An 18,288-nucleotide genomic window follows, 5' to 3' on the forward strand; every position below is an offset into this window, starting at 1 on the left:
AATTATGATTCAGGAAGGTGAAAGTTTGATCAATGGAGAAAACTGGAGCCTTCTACAATTGTATTGTTGTGTCATTTTTCTCAATGCTTTCTCTTTGCATGCCTAGATGAAACTTGAATTGCACCGTTAAGTAGAGAGAGCACGTTAAAAATTTGTAAATGGGTGGGAAATGGTGCATTTGTAGTTTTAGGAGTGTTCCCGTTGGATTGGCCTGAAGTGGCGCGGGTCCGTTGGCTAACGGTCCAGCCAATTGAATGCACAATGACATAGCACAGGAATGGAGGTGATAGGCGGATGGGACAGAGTGGCATCGTGAGGTGGCAGGCTTGGTGAACGGTCACAATGGGGGAGGTGGTTTAGTGAAGGCGGAAACCACTTTATGGGGGGGGGGGGCCTTGGAGTGGTAAGTGGAATGAGTGGGGGGGTGCGAAATCCCGACAGTGTAACACATACATGACTTGAGTTCGAAAGGTGAAGGGGGGCTAGAAATTCATATGGGCTGTCAGATCATATGGCGAGTTTGGAGACTAGATGAGAGGTGAAGGGTGGGTAATATTCGATGTGATGTGTAAGTGAATGGTGGAATAGGAGAATTAATAGGGGGGCGGAGTATAGGAGTATAAAATGAAGTTGGGAATAATGATATGAGACTCCTTTCCCTTACTTTCCTTTCTCGATATTAGGAAAAAACATGACTATGTCATAAAAAATTTAAAAAAGTGATTTTCATGTATTTTTCCTTTTGTAATTTTTCTCAACCTACCTACCCTTATTTTTCTAATCTAACATTTTTTCTTTTCGCATTTAAAGGGTGCATTTGGACTTGCAGACCCTTTTTCATTTTCTCTATTTTTTTTTCTAACCTACTATATCATTTATCTCTCCTATTGGTCCATATTGAACAGTTGAACCAATTTTATTTCTACCTAGCTACTCATTTTCCAAGCTTAAACTGTTTGGCAGATCTTTATTTTCTATCCAATCAACAGAAATTGAAATTTGTTCAATCATGCTTAGAGTGATGAATTGAACAATATTCGGGTTTTTTTTTTTCTCTCTCTCTCTCTCTCTATATATATATATATATATATATACCCTCTTTTCATTTTTGTTTTTTTTTATGAAATCAATTGAATATCGAAATCTATGAACAATATAAAATCTGCCAAATATGAGATACTCAATCACCTTGAGATCCTATAAATTATAAGACCCTAAAAGAGCCCTTATTACCTTGTGCAATTCCTTGAGAAATTAAGCCCCTATTATTTAGGATTTTTGTTGGCATTATGATTCTGGTATGGCTCTATGATTCATGTGTTGTACTTGATGGCAACTCATACAGGTGGCAAAACTCTGATCTGGCTCTCAAAATGATAAAAATTAAGAGGTCCACATGTGCTCTGTGAAAAGCGTGCGTACCTGAAGGTACACCGTGAAGGGGATGCGGCCATACACGCAGGTCATCTATTCAGAAGGTGCATACCCCCAGTTCACTTACTTCAAGGTAGAGAAGCGCGCTCACGTGGGGTTTCTTATGTTTGGCCCGTGGTATTTAGCCCGCCGTTCATGATTCTATGGTTTTGGCCCGTGGTATAGGATCCAATTTAGCCCCGATTTGGATCCCTTGTATTGGTTATTGATGGTTTTTCCCCATGGTATGAATAAGGGCTTGACTATAAATAGGGAAAGAGATCACTTGGCTAATATACCTTTTTGCAAATTGAATCTCTTAAGATCTGAAATATTGGGTTATCGGTTTAAAAGCTTGATCTATATAAGAGTGAATTTGAAGGTGAATCTATGAAGTGTGATCTCGCGGGCGCATGATTAGATCTGGGCATCAGACTATCTGTGGCACACTAGTGGATTGCCAATTCAACCCTAATCAGAGGTACGCAGGTGATTAACGGTGCAAGTGCGTGGGTACACAGAGCAGAAGAAGGAGAAGTGCGTGGGTACGCAGAACAGAAGAAGGCTCAGTGCATGGGTACGCAACGCGATAGAGGTTCAGGTGCGTAGGCACAGTGAAAGTACGCGGCCCTTCATAAGCCACAGGTGCATAGGTACGCAGCGCGATAGCATCTGTGGGTGCGTGGCTACAGTAGTAGTACGCGACGCGATAGCATCTGTGGGTGCATAGCTACAGTAGTAGTACGCAGCGTGATTGAAAGAACAGTGCGTGGGTACGCGGTGGAGCAGAAGGCTCTCTGCGGGTATACGCAGGGGAGCAGAAGGTGAAGTGCGTAGCCATGCAGGCCAGAGAAATAAAAATTGTGTATCTGTATTAAGGCATTTATTTGACTGACCTTTCTCTGTTGATAAGGTGTTCTGGGTTTAGTTTACTGTTACTATTACTGCAGTTGACTGGGTGATTTACTTATACTTGATGATCATTTGATGTTCATGGATCCAGTTTGAAAATTTATGAAAAGTGGTCCTTGAAAGAAAAGAAGTAGGGGGGTTGTATCTCCCTTCCAAGAGAGACTGGAAAACGAGAGAGAGTTGTAGCTCTCTGCAGGTTGCAGCCTGCGTATTGGTAAAGGACTGCACCAGTACAAAACCATTGTAAAGGAGTTTCTAATTTGAAAGAAGATATAAACATATTACAGCAGGTGGTTTTCACCCACATTGGGTTTCCACCTTATATCTGGTGTTCTTTGGTGTGACTATCTGTTTTTTCTTGTTCATGCTCATTATTTTTATGGTACTGACATGCAAAAGTAATTCGAAGTATAAATAAGGAATATTTATTAAAAGAACTTGATAATACTGATTCACCCCCCCTCTCAGTATTATTTCCAACAATTGGTATCAGAGCAGGTCCTTCAGAGAAACTTGATCGCTTGAAGGAAGATCATTCATCATGAGCAACTACGAGAGGGAAGCATCAATCAGGCCACCAATCTTTGATGGGACAAACTTCAATTATTGGAAGGTAAGAGTTACTGCCTATCTTCAATCTCTTGGTACAAAAGTTTGGGATATCATAGATACAGGCTACACTTTTCCTTCAGCTACTCGTACAGATTCGGCCGAGAAAAAGAAATATGAAACAAATGCTAAAGCAGTCAATACTCTGCTAGGATGCTTATCTCAAACAGAATTCGTAAAGGTTATGCAATATAAATCCGCAAAGGAAATATGGGACAAGATTGTCTTGAGCTACGAAGGAGATGAATAGGTAAAGCGTGCTAAACTTCAAACCCTCAGGATTCAGTATGAGAATCTCAGAATGTATAATGATGAAAGTGTGGCTAACTATTTTCTTCGGGTAGATGAGATTGTTAATTGCATGAAAAACTTGGGTGAAGAAATAAAAGAGGCTATTGTGGTTGAAAATTTTTTAAGATCATTGTCCCCCAAGTTTGAATCTAAAGTGTCTGCAATAGAAGAAAAGGAAAATCTACGAATTCTTACTATGTCTCAGCTACACGGAATTCTAACTGCTTATGAAATGAGAAAGGGAGGTCCATCAGACAGGAGAGAAACTGCTTTCAAGGCTTCAGGCAAAGGAGACTACTATGAATCAAGTCACGTGCCAGAAGAAGAAGAAGAATCAAATTTTGTCAGAAATCTTCAACGGGGTACTGGAAGGTTCAGAGGTAAGTTACCTTTTAAATGTTTTGCTTGTGGAAGAGTAGGTCATTATGCTGTGAAATGTCCTCATAAGGATAAGATTGACAAAGGAAAGGAACCTGCTAGATGGAGCAAGAAACAGAATGCAAATAAGAAAAGCTACTACACTCATGAAGATAGTGATGGTCTATCAAATAGTGATGAAGATGAACGAGGTAATGACTATAAACTTTTAATGGCATTTGAAGATGATGATTACATGGATGCTATAGATGTGGATAGCTTTCATGAAGAAATTTCTAGACTCAAGACATGTATAGAAGAAAAGAATATGATCATTGATATTCTACAATTTCAGATTGATGAAAAAGAAAAATATCTTGAAAAGTTAGAAGGTGAAATTGTTGGTCTTAGAAAAGAGATTGAGAAAACAAAGGCTATTAATCTTAAGTTTGTCAAAGGATCTAAAACTCTGAATGAGATCATCAATGTACAACGTTCTCCACTAAACAAGGCAGGTCTGGGGTATAATCGAGAAACTTCTCAAGCATCCACCTCAAAGAGTTATCTTGATGCAGCAAGAAGGAATGAGCAAAAGCACAATGGAGATCACCAGGTAAAGCAGGGATCAATTACAAACAAAGACTATCAGGTAAACCAGGGGCAATCCGTCTTAAGGATGAACAAAAGCTACAACCAGCCACAGGTAAAATCCTCTCAATTTGCTTCAAGAATGAATGACAATAGAAATTACAATCGTTTGGCCGGAAGATTTGATAACTGCAGAAGTTTCTTCAATGGACAATGCCTCTCTTGCCATAACTTTGGTCACAAAGTAGCTCAATGTGTTGCATATAAACGATCATGACTAGGGAAGCTCAAAAACAAAGAAGTATGACCGGGATTACAAAAAGGACCTATAACAACTTTTCGGTTCTTGAAAATGAAGTTGAATGTTCTATTTGCAATAAATTTGGTCATGAAGATTCTGAATGTAGGAGCAGGTTTTAGAAGACAAAGGAACAAGCCTCAAGCACCAAAACATGGAGAATAAAGGAACCACAAATAGAAAGATGTGGGATAGCATTTTATGCAGTGGGAGAGGAAAATCTATGGTACATTGACAGTGGATGTTCGAAGCATATGACAGGTGATAAAGAAAAACTTGAATCATATTCTGCTTTAGAAAAGGGAAAGAAAGTTTCTTTTGGAAATGATACTCCTGCAGCTATAAAAGGAAAAGGCACTGCTCAGTTAAAAGAAAAGGTCAAAGTTGGAAATGTTTTGTATGTTGATGGATTGAAGCATAATCTTCTGAGTGTCAGCCAGATGTGTGATCAAGGAACCGAGGTGATATTTAGATCAAATGGATGTCTTGTTCGTGATCTTGATACAGGTAAAACGGTGATCAAAGGTAAAAGAACTCCAAATAATCTATACATACTTGAAGAAGGACAACAACAATGCTATCTAAGCAAGGATGATGAACATTGGTTATGGCACCGGAGGTTGGGGCATCTAAGCTTTTCACAAATAAGGAAAGCATACAAATATCAGGCAGTTCGCGGTCTTCCAGATATCGAAATTCCAGACAGCACCATATGCAAATCATGTCAGTTTGGAAAGCAAACTAGAACTAACTTTCCAGAGAAGGAAGGATCAGCTACCATGCCTCTTGAGCTTGTACATACAGATGTATGTGGACCATTCAGGAAAAGGACACCTCGAGGAGAAGAATACTTGATATTATTCATTGACGATTTCTCCAGGTTTGTCTGGTTAGGACTTATGAAGCACAAAGATGAAGCATTCAAAAAATTCAAATCCTTTAAAGCCTTGGTTGAAAATGAATCAGGATACAAAATTATGTGCCTCAGATCCGACAGAGGTGGGGAGTTTACCTCAAATGAATTTTTTGATTCCTATGAAGAACATGGGATAAGAAGAGAATTCTCTACAGCTAGAACTCCTCAGCAAAATGGAGTGGTGGAAAGAATGAACAGAACAGTCCAACAAATGGCTCGTGCTATGCTTGATGAGTCTGGAACTCCCGCAACTTTCTGGGGTGAAGCTGCATATGCTGCAGTTTTTATTCTCAACAAAACAAATATCTGGGTGAACAGCACTCAAACCCCTCATGAGCTCTGGTATGGTGAGACTCCTTCGGTAAAGCACTTCAAAATCTTTGGGAGCAAATGCTATATTAAGAATACTGATGAGCAACTTGGCAAACTTGAACCTAGAGCAGATGAAGGCATTCTTCTTGGTTATTCTCCACACAGCAAAGCACAAAAGTGCTACAATAAAAGACTTGGAAGAATTGTTGACAGCATTGATGTAGTGGTTGATGAGAAGGGATACATTCCTAGGCAAGTAAATCATGAAGATATTGAAGAAGATGAAGACTACCCTCAAAGATAGAATGATGAAGAAGAAGAACCTCAAGAAGAACCAGAGGAGCAGATAAGGATATAAGAGAAGACTCCATCCAGATATGTTCAGAAGAATCATCCAGAATCTCAGATTTTGGGGCAGAAAGAAGCAGGTGTAAAAACAAGAAGAACAATTGCAGAAGCTTCAAGCTATTTGGCATTACTCTCTTCCATTGAACCACAAAATGTGAAAGAGGCATGCAAAGATGAATGTTGGGTCAAAGCAATGGATGAAGAACTTGAGCAGATCGAAAAGAACAACACTTGGGAGCTGGTTCCTAGACCAAAGGATAAGAATGTTATAGGGACAAAATGGGTCTTCAAAAATAAATTGAATGAAAATGGAGAAGTAATTAGAAACAAGGCCAGACTTGTTTGTAAAGGGTATGCGCAACAAGAAGGAATAGATTTTGAAGAAACCTTTGCTCTTGTTGCAAGACTTGAGGCCATCCGAATGTTCCTTGCTCTCTCAAGCTTTCAAAACTTCAAAGTATTTCAAATGGACGTGAAATCAGCCTTTCTGAATGGAGACTTGGAAGAAGAAGTATACATTGAGCAGCCAGATGGTTTCATTCTTGGAAATGATCCAAATCTTGTATGCAGATTGAAAAAAGCTCTCTATGGTCTCAAAAAAGCTCCAAGGGCTTGGTACTATCGCTTGGACAAATATCTTCATCAACAAGGTTTTTCAAAAGGATCAGCAGATAGCAATCTTTATATAAAAGTTGAAAATGACAAATTGCTAATACTTGTTGTGTATGTAGATGACATTATCTTTGGGAGCAATGAAGAAGCTATGAGTCAAAGTTTTGCCTTGGTAATGCAGAAAGAATTCGAAATGTCCTTGCTGGGAGAACTGACATATTTTCCTGGTTTGCAAATCCAACAAAAAGTAGGAGGGCTCTTTTTGTCTCAAACCAAGTATCTCAAGCAGATTTTGAAGAAATATGGTATGGAAGATGCAAAACCAGTATGTACACCCATGGTCACAGGATGTAGCCTCAGTGCAAATGATGAATCAACAGTAGTGCATCAACCAACCTACAGATTTATGATTGGAAGTCTACTTTATTTGACAGGTACCTGACCAGACATAATGCATGCAGTAGGAATAGTTGGAAAATTTCAGGCAAATCCAAAGGAAACTCATCTTCAGGCAGTAAAGAGAATCTTCAAATATCTTCAAGGAACTCAAAACTATGGCTTATGGTATCCTAGAGATACAGATCTCACACTTCATGCTTATACAGATGCAGATTGGGCCGGAAGTGTGGATGACAGGAAGAGCACAAGTGGTGGTGCATTCTTTATGGGTTCCAGATTAGTATCTTGGTTCAGCAAGAAACAGAGTTCGATTGCCTTGTCTACAGCTGAAGCGGAATATGTTGCTGCTGCATCTTGCTACACTCAACTCCTTTGGATGATCCAGAACTTGCAGGATTTTCAAATCACTTGTATACCACCCATCTCCATCTTATGTGATAATACAAATGCAATCATCATTTCAAAGAACCCAGTCATGCATTCAAAGACCAAGCACATACCGATCAAGTATCATTTTCTCTGGGAACAAGTACTTGAACAAAAGGTCAAGTTGGAGTATGTTCCTTCTAAGGAACAAGTTGCTGATATACTCACCAAACCATTGCCCAGGGAGACCTTTGAATACCTCAGGCAAAAGCTGGGGGTTGTTGATGCATCATCATGTTGTTGAATCTCTTTTGATTGACGGTTGTACGCAAGATTCATCTGGGGTATATGCGTACACTTGCTGGGTTGCGGATTGGTCGAAGATCGAATGGCACAGGTTCAGGGGGAGCATATAATGCATTGTTGGCATTATGGAGGAAGTACATCATGGATATTGCTGCAATATGTCTCTATCTCTTTCATGGTCATTTATGGTGTTTGGTGGATTATGGTTCTTCTTTGCAGATCTGGTTTATAGTTAGGAGGAGCATGTTCTTAGGGGGAGCATAACCCTTTGCCCTTGATGTCAAAGGGGGAGAATGACGTTGAAGATTTTGAGGTTGCCATCAAGTCCAAAGGGGGAGATTGTTGGCATTATGATTCTGGTATGGCTCTATGATTCATGTGTTGTACTTGATGGCAACTCATACAGGTGGAAAAACTCTGATCTGGCTCTCAAAATGATAAAAATTAAGAGGTCCGCATGTGCTCTGTGAAAAGCGTGCATACCCGCAGGTACACCGTGAAGGGGCTGCGGCCATACACGCAGATCATCCGTTCAGAAGGTGCATACCCCCAGTTCACTTACTTCAAGGCAGAGAAGCGCGCTCACGTGGGGTTTCTTATGTTTGGCCTGTGGTATTTAGCCTGTTGTTCTTGATTCTATGGTTTTGGCCCGTGGTATAGGATCCAATTTAGCCCCGGTTTGGATCCCTTGTATTGGTTATTGATGGTTTTGCCCCATGGTGTGAATAAGGGCTTGACTATAAATAGGGAAGGAGATCACTTGGCTAATATACCTTTTTGCAAATTGAATATCTTAAGATTTGAAATATTGGGTTATTGGTTCAAAAGCTTGATCTATATAAGAGTGAAGTTGAAAGTGAATCTATAAGTGTGATCTCGCGGGCGCATGATCAGATCTGGGCATCTGAATATCTGTGGCACACTGGTGGACTGCCAATTCGGCCCTAATCAGAGGTACGCAGGTGATTAATAGTGCAAGTGCATGGGTACGCAGAGTAGAAGAAGGAGAAGTGCGTGGGTACGCAGAACAGAAGAAGGCTCAATGTGTGGGTACGCAGCGTGACAGAGGTTCAGGTGCATAGGCACAGTGAAAGTACGCGGCCCTTCAGAAGCCGCAGGTGCGTAGGTACGCAATGCGATAGCATCTGTGGGTGCGTGGCGACAGTAGCAGTACGTGGCGCGATAACATCTGTGGGTGCGTAGCTACAGTAGTAGTACACGGCGTGATTGAAGGAACAACGCGTGGGTACGCAGTGCATCAGAAGTCTCTCTGCGGTTATACGCAGGGGAGCAGAAGGTGAAGTGCGTAGCCACGCAGGCCAGAGAAAGCAAAACTGCGTATCTGTTGATAAGGTATTCGTGGTTTAGTTTATTGTTACTATTACTGCAGTTGACTGGGAGATTTACTTGTACTTGATGATCATTTGATGTTCATGGATCCAGTTTGAAAATTTATGAAAAGTGGTTCTTGAAAGAAAAGAAGTAGGGGGGTTGTAGCTCCTTTCCAGGAGAGACTGGAAAATGAGAGAGAGTTGTAGCTCTCTGCAGGCTGCAGCCTGCGTACTGGTAAAGGACTGCACCAGTACAAAACCATTGTAAAATGAGTTTCTAATTTGAAAGAAGATAGAGACATATTGCAGCAGGTGGTTTTCACCCACATTGGGTTTCCACCTTATATCTGGTGTTCTTTGGTGTGACTATCTGTCTTTTCTTGTTCATGCTCATTATTTTTATGGTACTGACATGCAAAAATAATTAGAAGTATAAATAAGGAAGATTTATTAAAAGAACTTGATAATACTGATTCACCCCCCCTCTCAGTATTATTTCCAACATTTTTTTCCAAAATGGATTGCACAATTACTAAGGTTGATCATGTGACTGCATGCAACACCTGTACGCTCAAGACTAGTCTACAATTAATGTGACACTGCGTTGGCATCTCGACAATAGCTGGGGAACTCGAATTATTTGTATGCACTAGCTATTTTGGGTTGATTGATTAGTTAACTAGATTATCACTGCATTTTACTAAATTCCCACTACACAACTAGCCTTCCACTAGTTCCTCCAATAGTTAGAACTAGTTTAATTGAAATCAACCTGAGATAATTGGCTTTGATTGCTACAAATTAGAAATCACACATGCTTAACTGAATTCTAACTCCTCCACATCGAATTTATTGAGAAAAATGGGTGACACAAGCCATGTCATACAAGCTAATTGGATCCAAGTTGTCTGATGATGTGGAAATTCAAATTTTCTTACTTGGATCAAGGCAAAATAAAATGGAGAATTTCTTTTTGCATTTTTGAGCAATCCTTTAGGTGGATCTAATCCATGTTGCCAATCAAGAACAAGAATGTGGTAATAACAACAACCAATGGATATAAGTAGCATTCAAAATAAATAAAACAATCAAAAAACGCATATCAAAACACAATCAATGGAGACCCTAAAAAGTACTTCAACTATGTTACCACCTACACACATTCATCGTAAGTGCCTCCATCACTCCTCTCACAAAGTACACCTCTGTTGTTGGCCTCCATCGACCTAAATCACATTAGTTGTTGTCAACCTCCATCGCTCTACTTACCGAAGAACCCATCAATAGCCTAAAGATGAACCCCTAATCCTTTACCTTTCTTACTAGCGCTTCATATTAAAAATTTTAAGACAAAATATCTATTTTGTCTTATAAAATTCCCCCCCGTGTAGTAGTGTCGAATGTAAATAAATACAAGTTGTCTCTAACTGTATCAACAAACATTGAAGGGACAAAAGAGTGATTAACGTATGGGACATCTTGCCAGGGAAAGTTCTCATGTTCTTCATAATCGGCTACCTACACAAAATTCAAAGCCCAACACGTCGTTGTCTTTATATAAGATAACATGACTTGAAAGTGAAATAATAGCATTGCTATAGGCACGATACAGTAGTAGCCCGCAAGTTGGTGGACTTAGAGTGCATTGTCAGAGTCAATTTTGTAGTTGTTAGATAATATTTTCTTAAATCGATATGTTTTTGTCTTAATTGTTAATTGTCTTAAATGGCTTTTGTCTTAAGTGGCCATTGTCTCAAATATAAAGTTGTCTTATATTATTCTTGTCTCAAACTCTTTTTGTCTTAAAATATTTTTGTCTTAAATTGTTTTTGTCTTAAATATAAAATTTTGTCTTAAAATATTGTCTTAAAATATTTTTTTCTTAAATTGTTTTTGTCTTAAATATAAAGTTTTGTCTTAAACTATTTTTGTCTTAAATTTAAAATTTTCTCTTAAAATATATTTGTCTTAAGTTGTTTTTGTCTTAAATATAATTTTTTGTCATGAAATATTTTTGTCTCAAATTGTTTTTGACTTAAATTTTGTATTTAAGACAATTCAATTGATATTAAATTTTAATGTAAAATAATTAAAATAAAAAGTGACTTGTTAAGACAAAAGATTAAAAAAATGTCTTAAAAGTGCATGTGTAGTAGTGTATAGTGTTTTCCAAATCATGTTCTTTTGTGTGTTCCTTTTCTTTCAACCAAATTTTTCATTTACCGTTATCTCTGTCCATCACTCTCAGATACCTAATTATTGTTTTCTTATTAATGCAAATGGAGTTCTGAGCATGATTTCATCAAAACAAGAGAGCGACTATCGTAGCGGTAGTCCCTACCGGTAGAGGTGCTAAGTTTTTTGGTTAGGTGTGAAGTTCTTTGGTTAGAATAACCATCAAATGAGCTACCAAATGAGAAAGCAAATGACAAACTATGCTGAAATATGAACAAACATTTTTTTGTAATGTTCCACCAAATGAGAAACAGTTTGCAAATGTTGCGGAAAATTATGAGCTTGCTTCTTTTTCAGTTGTTGTTTTTAAATAGAAGCATCACATAAGAATAAAGAACAAGTTTTTTTGAAGTCCTTTTTGTAGGTGCTAAGTTCTTTGGTTAGAATAACCATCAAACGAGCTACCAAATGAGCAAACAAATGACAAACTCTGCTAAATTATGAACAAACATTGTTTCATAATGTTCCACCAAATGAGCAACAACTTTCAAATGTGGAGGAAAATTGTGAGCTTTCTTCCTTTTTAGTTGTTGTTTTTAAATAGAAGCATCATAGAAGAATAAAGAACAGGTTTTTTTTGAAGTCCTTTTTGTTTAAAATTCTTCATAAAATAATAAAGAACAAGTTTTTTTTAAGTGAAGAAAAGTATCTATCTTAAGAAGATAATCCAGAAACAAATACTTTAGATATGCCTTTTACAACATCAGAAGGTAGCGAACCTCCTCCACTTCCGTCACTAAAAAATAGTATAACTAGTACATGTAGAAGAAGAAAAGATAGATTTAGAGTAACATTAAATGCAATAACTACTTAGCCAAATGATACATGTTCCTACTCGAATGATGCTTCATGGGACTTGAAGATGTTTTCACATCTAAGTAAATGAAGAATATGTATCCCTACACCAATGATGCTGCATGAGATCTGAAGATGGCTCGACATCTAACTAAGTACCCGACTTAGTTTCAGGCCATGTTTTGCTTATGGGTTGATGAGAGAGCTTTCATTCTAGGCAATGCAACTGCTATACAATCACACTAAATATGTCAGTGGCAGTACAATTTTCTAAACATATAAGTTGAAATCCATGCCTTACAAAAACATTTTGATAACATGCAGAAAAGTAAATGATACCTACTTGAAAGAAATTAGTATATCTATGGGCATTGTTAAGTAAGATGAACATACTAGAGCTGTGCATATGGAAGGAGCAAGATGTTGACTATAGTTGCAAATGAACAATTTGATCTTCAGGTACGTTGTCTTTGATAAGAAATTGATACCAATGGTAGCCTAATGTGAATAAAAGCAAGTTAGCATATTTTGTTGTCAGAATTATCAATCCAATATAAAACATAAAAATTGTAATTGCAAAGCACAATTCAATAATGGAAGAAAGCAGATGTACAAGAGGATGAAATACGTGACTTGTTTTCATTTTTCTGCAAAAGGGATATTGTACTGATAAACCTTCTTGGATACAATGTAATAAGTAAGCAACAATTCCATATAAAGAGCTGAATCGTACAAAATTCAATTTCAACATCAGTATAGATGAGAATATCGAATGGAAACATAATTTAATTCTAGGGATAGACCAGAAGACACACCATAGTCGAACAATACAACTACAGAAGCCTTCTCAAATAGCTGAAAAGGTCCAAAGACATCTACCAACTGGTAGAGTTGTCAGATGCAGGGTTGTTCTGTTATAGAAGTTGGTAGATGGAGATGTAAGGGCATAGGCATAGATAGGACTTGGGATGCAAACTGAAAAAAAAAATGGATCAGATTTTCGAAGGCTTTTTCAATAAACTAAAAAGACTTGGAGACATTCACCAACTGGTAGAGTTGTCAGATGCAGGGTTGTTCTGTTTTAGAAGTTGGCAGATGGAGATGTAAGGGCATAGGGATAGATAGGACTCGAGATGCAAACTGACAAAATTTTCTAGTCGAAACCATTGCCATTTTCCAAAGGTCATGAGTACCAATTGTCATTAAGTCCATGAGGGAAACTACCTAAGTGAAGAAGGAAATTGCCATATATTTCTAATTCATGGTGTTTTTCTCTGTTTTTGAGACTAGCAGGATATTTTTCAACCTTATGAGATTTTATTTGTCAAAGTTGATTGTAGCTACAAGAGGGCTAAGGATTTATCTACAAAGGCATTCAAATCCTATGATTCAAAGGATAAAGATAAAGCAGTTTGGAATTCCAAATAACTTTGGCAGAGACACGCAAATGGTAAAGAAATTTTCGATTTGAATATAAGTTTAAACCATCAAAGGAAAAATTGAAATTCAACAGTGGAAAAACATATCTTGAGCTTGAGTTTCATTCCAGATTATGTGGCAACAATCAAAAATCACAAGAGAAATGGCAAATCAAAATGAACAGATTATGGATGAGAGGCCAAATTTTGTTACAAATATTCAAAGAAGATTTCAAGAGAAAATTTGGGCATCCCAATCAATAAGTGGCAGAGTATTCTTTTTGGAGGAAAATCGGTCTTATCCACATCACTTCCAACAATACGAAAGAGAAACGTATTGCAATTTCTATATATTTCTTTAAATGAAGCTCTTGAATTAACGTACCGAAAATGTATTTTGGCTTGGAAATGTTGTAATATTTTACACATCGACAAACAAGACAAAGAATCTATTGAATTCGAAAGCAAATTAGGAAACTAGATGATTTTATTTAGTTTATTAGGATGCTACAGGTTTCAAGAAGATCAAAAGTTGTAGTTTTTTTTATAGAAACTGAAAATGCCAAATATCAACTTGTTTCAAGAATAGGGCTTCAAGTATTCCTTCACTTTGATCCTCACCAAGGTATTTGTTGACTATATTTTCTATCATAGTTTGACAATTCCTATGGTGATAATTTGGTGCTTTTGGCAATAATCCATTCTGATTCACTCTTCTGTGCCATGCTTCTTGTAAAGCTCCTTTAGTACTCTCCTTGGGCGTATTTACATATGGAGAAAAGTGTATATTTACAGTAAATGAGTGGCATGCAAGTCTCATCCCAATCAACTCAATTTTGTCCATATGGACTTTATCATGATTCTCATTCTATTCTTTCTATATATAACCTTACACATTAGGGGTATGAACCTAGAACAACCTATGGGGAATCTGGGCTTACCTCCCAATTGGTATGGATCACTGAAATGGTTTTTTCCTACATGGGAAAGAAAAAATGCTCTTGACAGAGGTGAAGCTATGAATCATTTGAAAAGTGAAATTGCTATAGTAGTTCGAATTTCGATAGATAATTAGGGATATTCTTAAAAATAATAACCATTGAAGTTGGATGGGGTCTTAATGAGCTTTTATTAAGTAGAAATGCTACGATTAATTCCATCATGAATGGAGTTCAAATTTTTGTTGATGATTAGAATCTAGCTTCAGACAAACGTGTCACATTCTAGTATTTTGCAGATGACTTTTCAGAAAGGTAGAATGCAAGGCAGCTGTACAATTAGAGCTTGGATTTTCTATTCAACCAAAAATAGATTTTTATCTAAAATCCTACCTGAACAGAGTCACCATGTGATGAAGAAAAACTGTGATTTCAACTCTGGCTAGTTCATAACATGGACAGAGGCAAGGCCCTCCCCCAAAAGGTTTAAAGACAGTTCCAGAGCTTGTAGATGGATGGTTTTCATGAAGTCAAGAACACGTTTGACAACAAAATTACAATAATTATCTACATAAAAATAATAAATCCCTATTGTTATAGGGAATGGAAAAGATGAAATCAATTTTTTATTTTTTAAATTATTAGTATTATGCAAAATAATTCAACTCTAAAGTGCTACAAGTTCCCATCTATTAGGTTTTAGAAAGAATAAAAAGGCCCAGATGTGATACTTCAATATATATTTGTTGATACCTAATCCTCATGATTGGGTGAATATAATGTAAATAGATAAATAAATAATATGAAAAGTCATCGGGAGATGAAATGAACAGTCTCTTCCTCATGTATTTAATGAAGATCTACCTGAAGGAATACACACGAATCATTTTTTCCTTGAGGAGTTACTACCTAGTCTGACATGGTATCAGAGCCAGCTCCTTTTTATCTTTTATGCCCTTTGTAACTCCCTATTCTGCTCCTCTACTCTCCATTTAAAAGCACTGCTCCATACAAAGCCTGCCCCATACAATGCACTGCTGCTCCATACAATACGCTGCTACGTTCCTCTGTTGCAACGTCTCCCCAAAAGATGCATAGCGTTTTCATCAAGAAGCCCTTTCATAGCATAAACTATAGTTTTCATTTTTAACGCTCTACGCACATCTATGTTACATGCAGTGAGAAGCAATCTCACTTTCTTCGCTTTATTCATATCCTTGGGCAAAAGCCGCCCAAGCTCATCCTGCCCCAAAATGTTATCAATGTAAATAAAGGCGGGCACCTTCTCTAACATTCTACCCAGTTCTAGCTGTCCATCCTCATGCTTTCTAATATCTGGAACCATCTCTCCATGTTCCATCAAATCTTTTAAGATCAATCTCTGCAACTCTACTATCTTTGGAGTTGAATCGATATTTTCGAAGAGTTGAACTGTGGAATATTGATGAATTGAGGGAGACCGAACCTTCCACGTGCCCTGGTTCGAATGATTAGAATCAGTTCCACTGCCTCTTGTTTCTGCAGAGAAAGTGTGGAAGACCGGAGCAGCCGCAGGGATTTGGAAAAGCTGATTGCAGATATTTATCAGGAAGAAACATTTTGTTTTTTTTTAATCTCTTTGTAGTTCTGGCTCGAGTAGCTACGTGGAGGAGCAGTATTTCAATTTTGAGCCTTTATTTTACAATTATATGCTCCTTCCAGTTTTGGTTGATGAGGGCCTTACATCTTCGTGTTGCAGTGGTCATAATGCTTGAAAGATTCTTATAGCTTATGAAACATGTATCGGATTATGTTTGCATGAATATGTTATTCTGTGTAATGATCTTGGGTGTTCTCCAAAAGGTAGTGTTGAATAAGTTTGTGGTTTTTTGATATTTTTTACATCATTTTAATACATGTGCACCGGTAGCCATATTGTTTTCCCAAATTGCCTCACTTGTTGTGTGTGTTTCTTAGAAAATGTTGAATGCTACTGCAATAACCATATGGGTTGAGCTTTTGTTAAAATAAAAAAAAATAAAACACACATTTTTTTACATCAAAAGCACATTTTTCCAGCAGAAGAAGTATTTTTTTAAAATACAATACACAATTTTTTTCCAGCAAAAGTATTTTTCTATCAGCAAAAGTATTCTTTTTATAGAATGCATTCAATCATATCCATGGTGGGAATAGTTCTTACTGGCAAGGAGAACTATCCTGAATGCTCATGGATAATAAAACACACCCTCATTTTCAATGAGTTATGGAAAGGAGTGTGTGTCGGAGATGAAGAAATAAACTAGTATAGTGTACCTCAGGCAAAGCGCTTGTCATTTGGGAGAACAAGAACAACAAAACTTATGCATTAATCGCAGCATCTGTAAATGAAGAGGTGGCTCGCCATATTTCATCATATTCAACTGCCTTTGAAGCCTTACAAAAGCTAAAAGAATAGAGCTATGAATCACATTCTGCACTTGAAGTTATTCAACTCATGATTAAACTCTTCACTCTTGAACTGCAAAATAATGATCCTCTTGCTCTTGCATATGAAGTAAAGTCTATAATGCATGATATCAAATCCACTAAGGTTGATTTGGATATTACTCTTATCGCTTTTCTCAACGAACTTTATCCTAATTACTCCAATTATCTTGAGTCATTGCAAGCAAATGGAAATCTCAAAGATATCACCTTTGACTCTCTTGTGAAAAAGTTTGCTGAAAGAGAGAAAGATTTAGGAAAGAAGACAGCCCTTGAATCTTCTGAAGAGGCTGTGCCCCTTGCTCATAAATAAAAGCATCCTTCTCAAGATTCTTCAAGAGGAAGAGGTGGTCGAAGAGGAAGAGGAAGATATTTCAGAGGTAGGGGGGGCAGACATTCTCAAGGAGAAAAGGCAGATTTGCATTGCATTCGCTACAAAAGAAATGGATCACATGATGCCTCTACATGCAAGCTACAATGGGAAAAAATTCAGCAGAAAAGAAACCAACAGAAAGGTAAAAGTGATGATACAGACAAAGGTATGGCACCTGAATCCACTCACTATGTTGTAGCACAATGTAATATTGGAGTAAATGAAGATTTATTTAATGCTTCACTTGCTTCTTGGAAAAATGATTGGTTGCTTGATTCAGGAGCAACCTACCACATGACTCAAAGAAAAGATTTTTTTGAAGAATTTATTGATAATGTTGATGGAGCAGTATACTTTGCAGACCAATAAAAAATCAAGCCATTAGGACTTGGCACAATCAGGCTTAAACTTCCTGGTCTTCGAAACTTTCTTCTGCATCATGTTCTATATCTCCCATAGCTCAAGAGAAACTTGTTTTCCTTGGTCCAAATCTGCCAGCAAGGTCACTCCATTCATATGTTTGATGGCAAGCTTGAGGTAAGAAAAGCATCTGACCACTCACTTTTCATGAGGGGAATAGAAGAATAAAGGCTTCTCAAGCTGCAAGGAACCTATACTCATGCACAACATTTCTCATACAATTCTCATAATGAAGAAGGTACACTTCCATCAAGTTTATTATGGCATGCTAGATTTGTACATTTCAACTATTACAGCCTCCACTTTTTGACGAAAAATGGTGTTGTTGTTTTGCCCACAATTCCTAGGAAACTTAAGCAATGTGATGCTTGCGTTCTAGGAAAGAATAGCAAACAATATTTTCATGATTCACATTCAAGAGAACATAGAAAAGTTGAACTCATTCATTCATATTTATGTGGTCCAATGCCTATTCCTTCTGCAAATGGAAATAAATATATGATGCTATTTATTGATGACTACACCAGAATGTGTTGGGTTTATTTATTGAGAACAAATCTGATGCTTTTCAAACATTCAAGAATT

This window comes from Pinus tabuliformis, chromosome 6 (assembly GCF_031772625.1).
Source record: "Pinus tabuliformis cultivar Carrire ecotype Pingquan chromosome 6, CPIR1, whole genome shotgun sequence".
NCBI lineage: Eukaryota > Viridiplantae > Streptophyta > Pinopsida > Pinales > Pinaceae > Pinus > Pinus tabuliformis.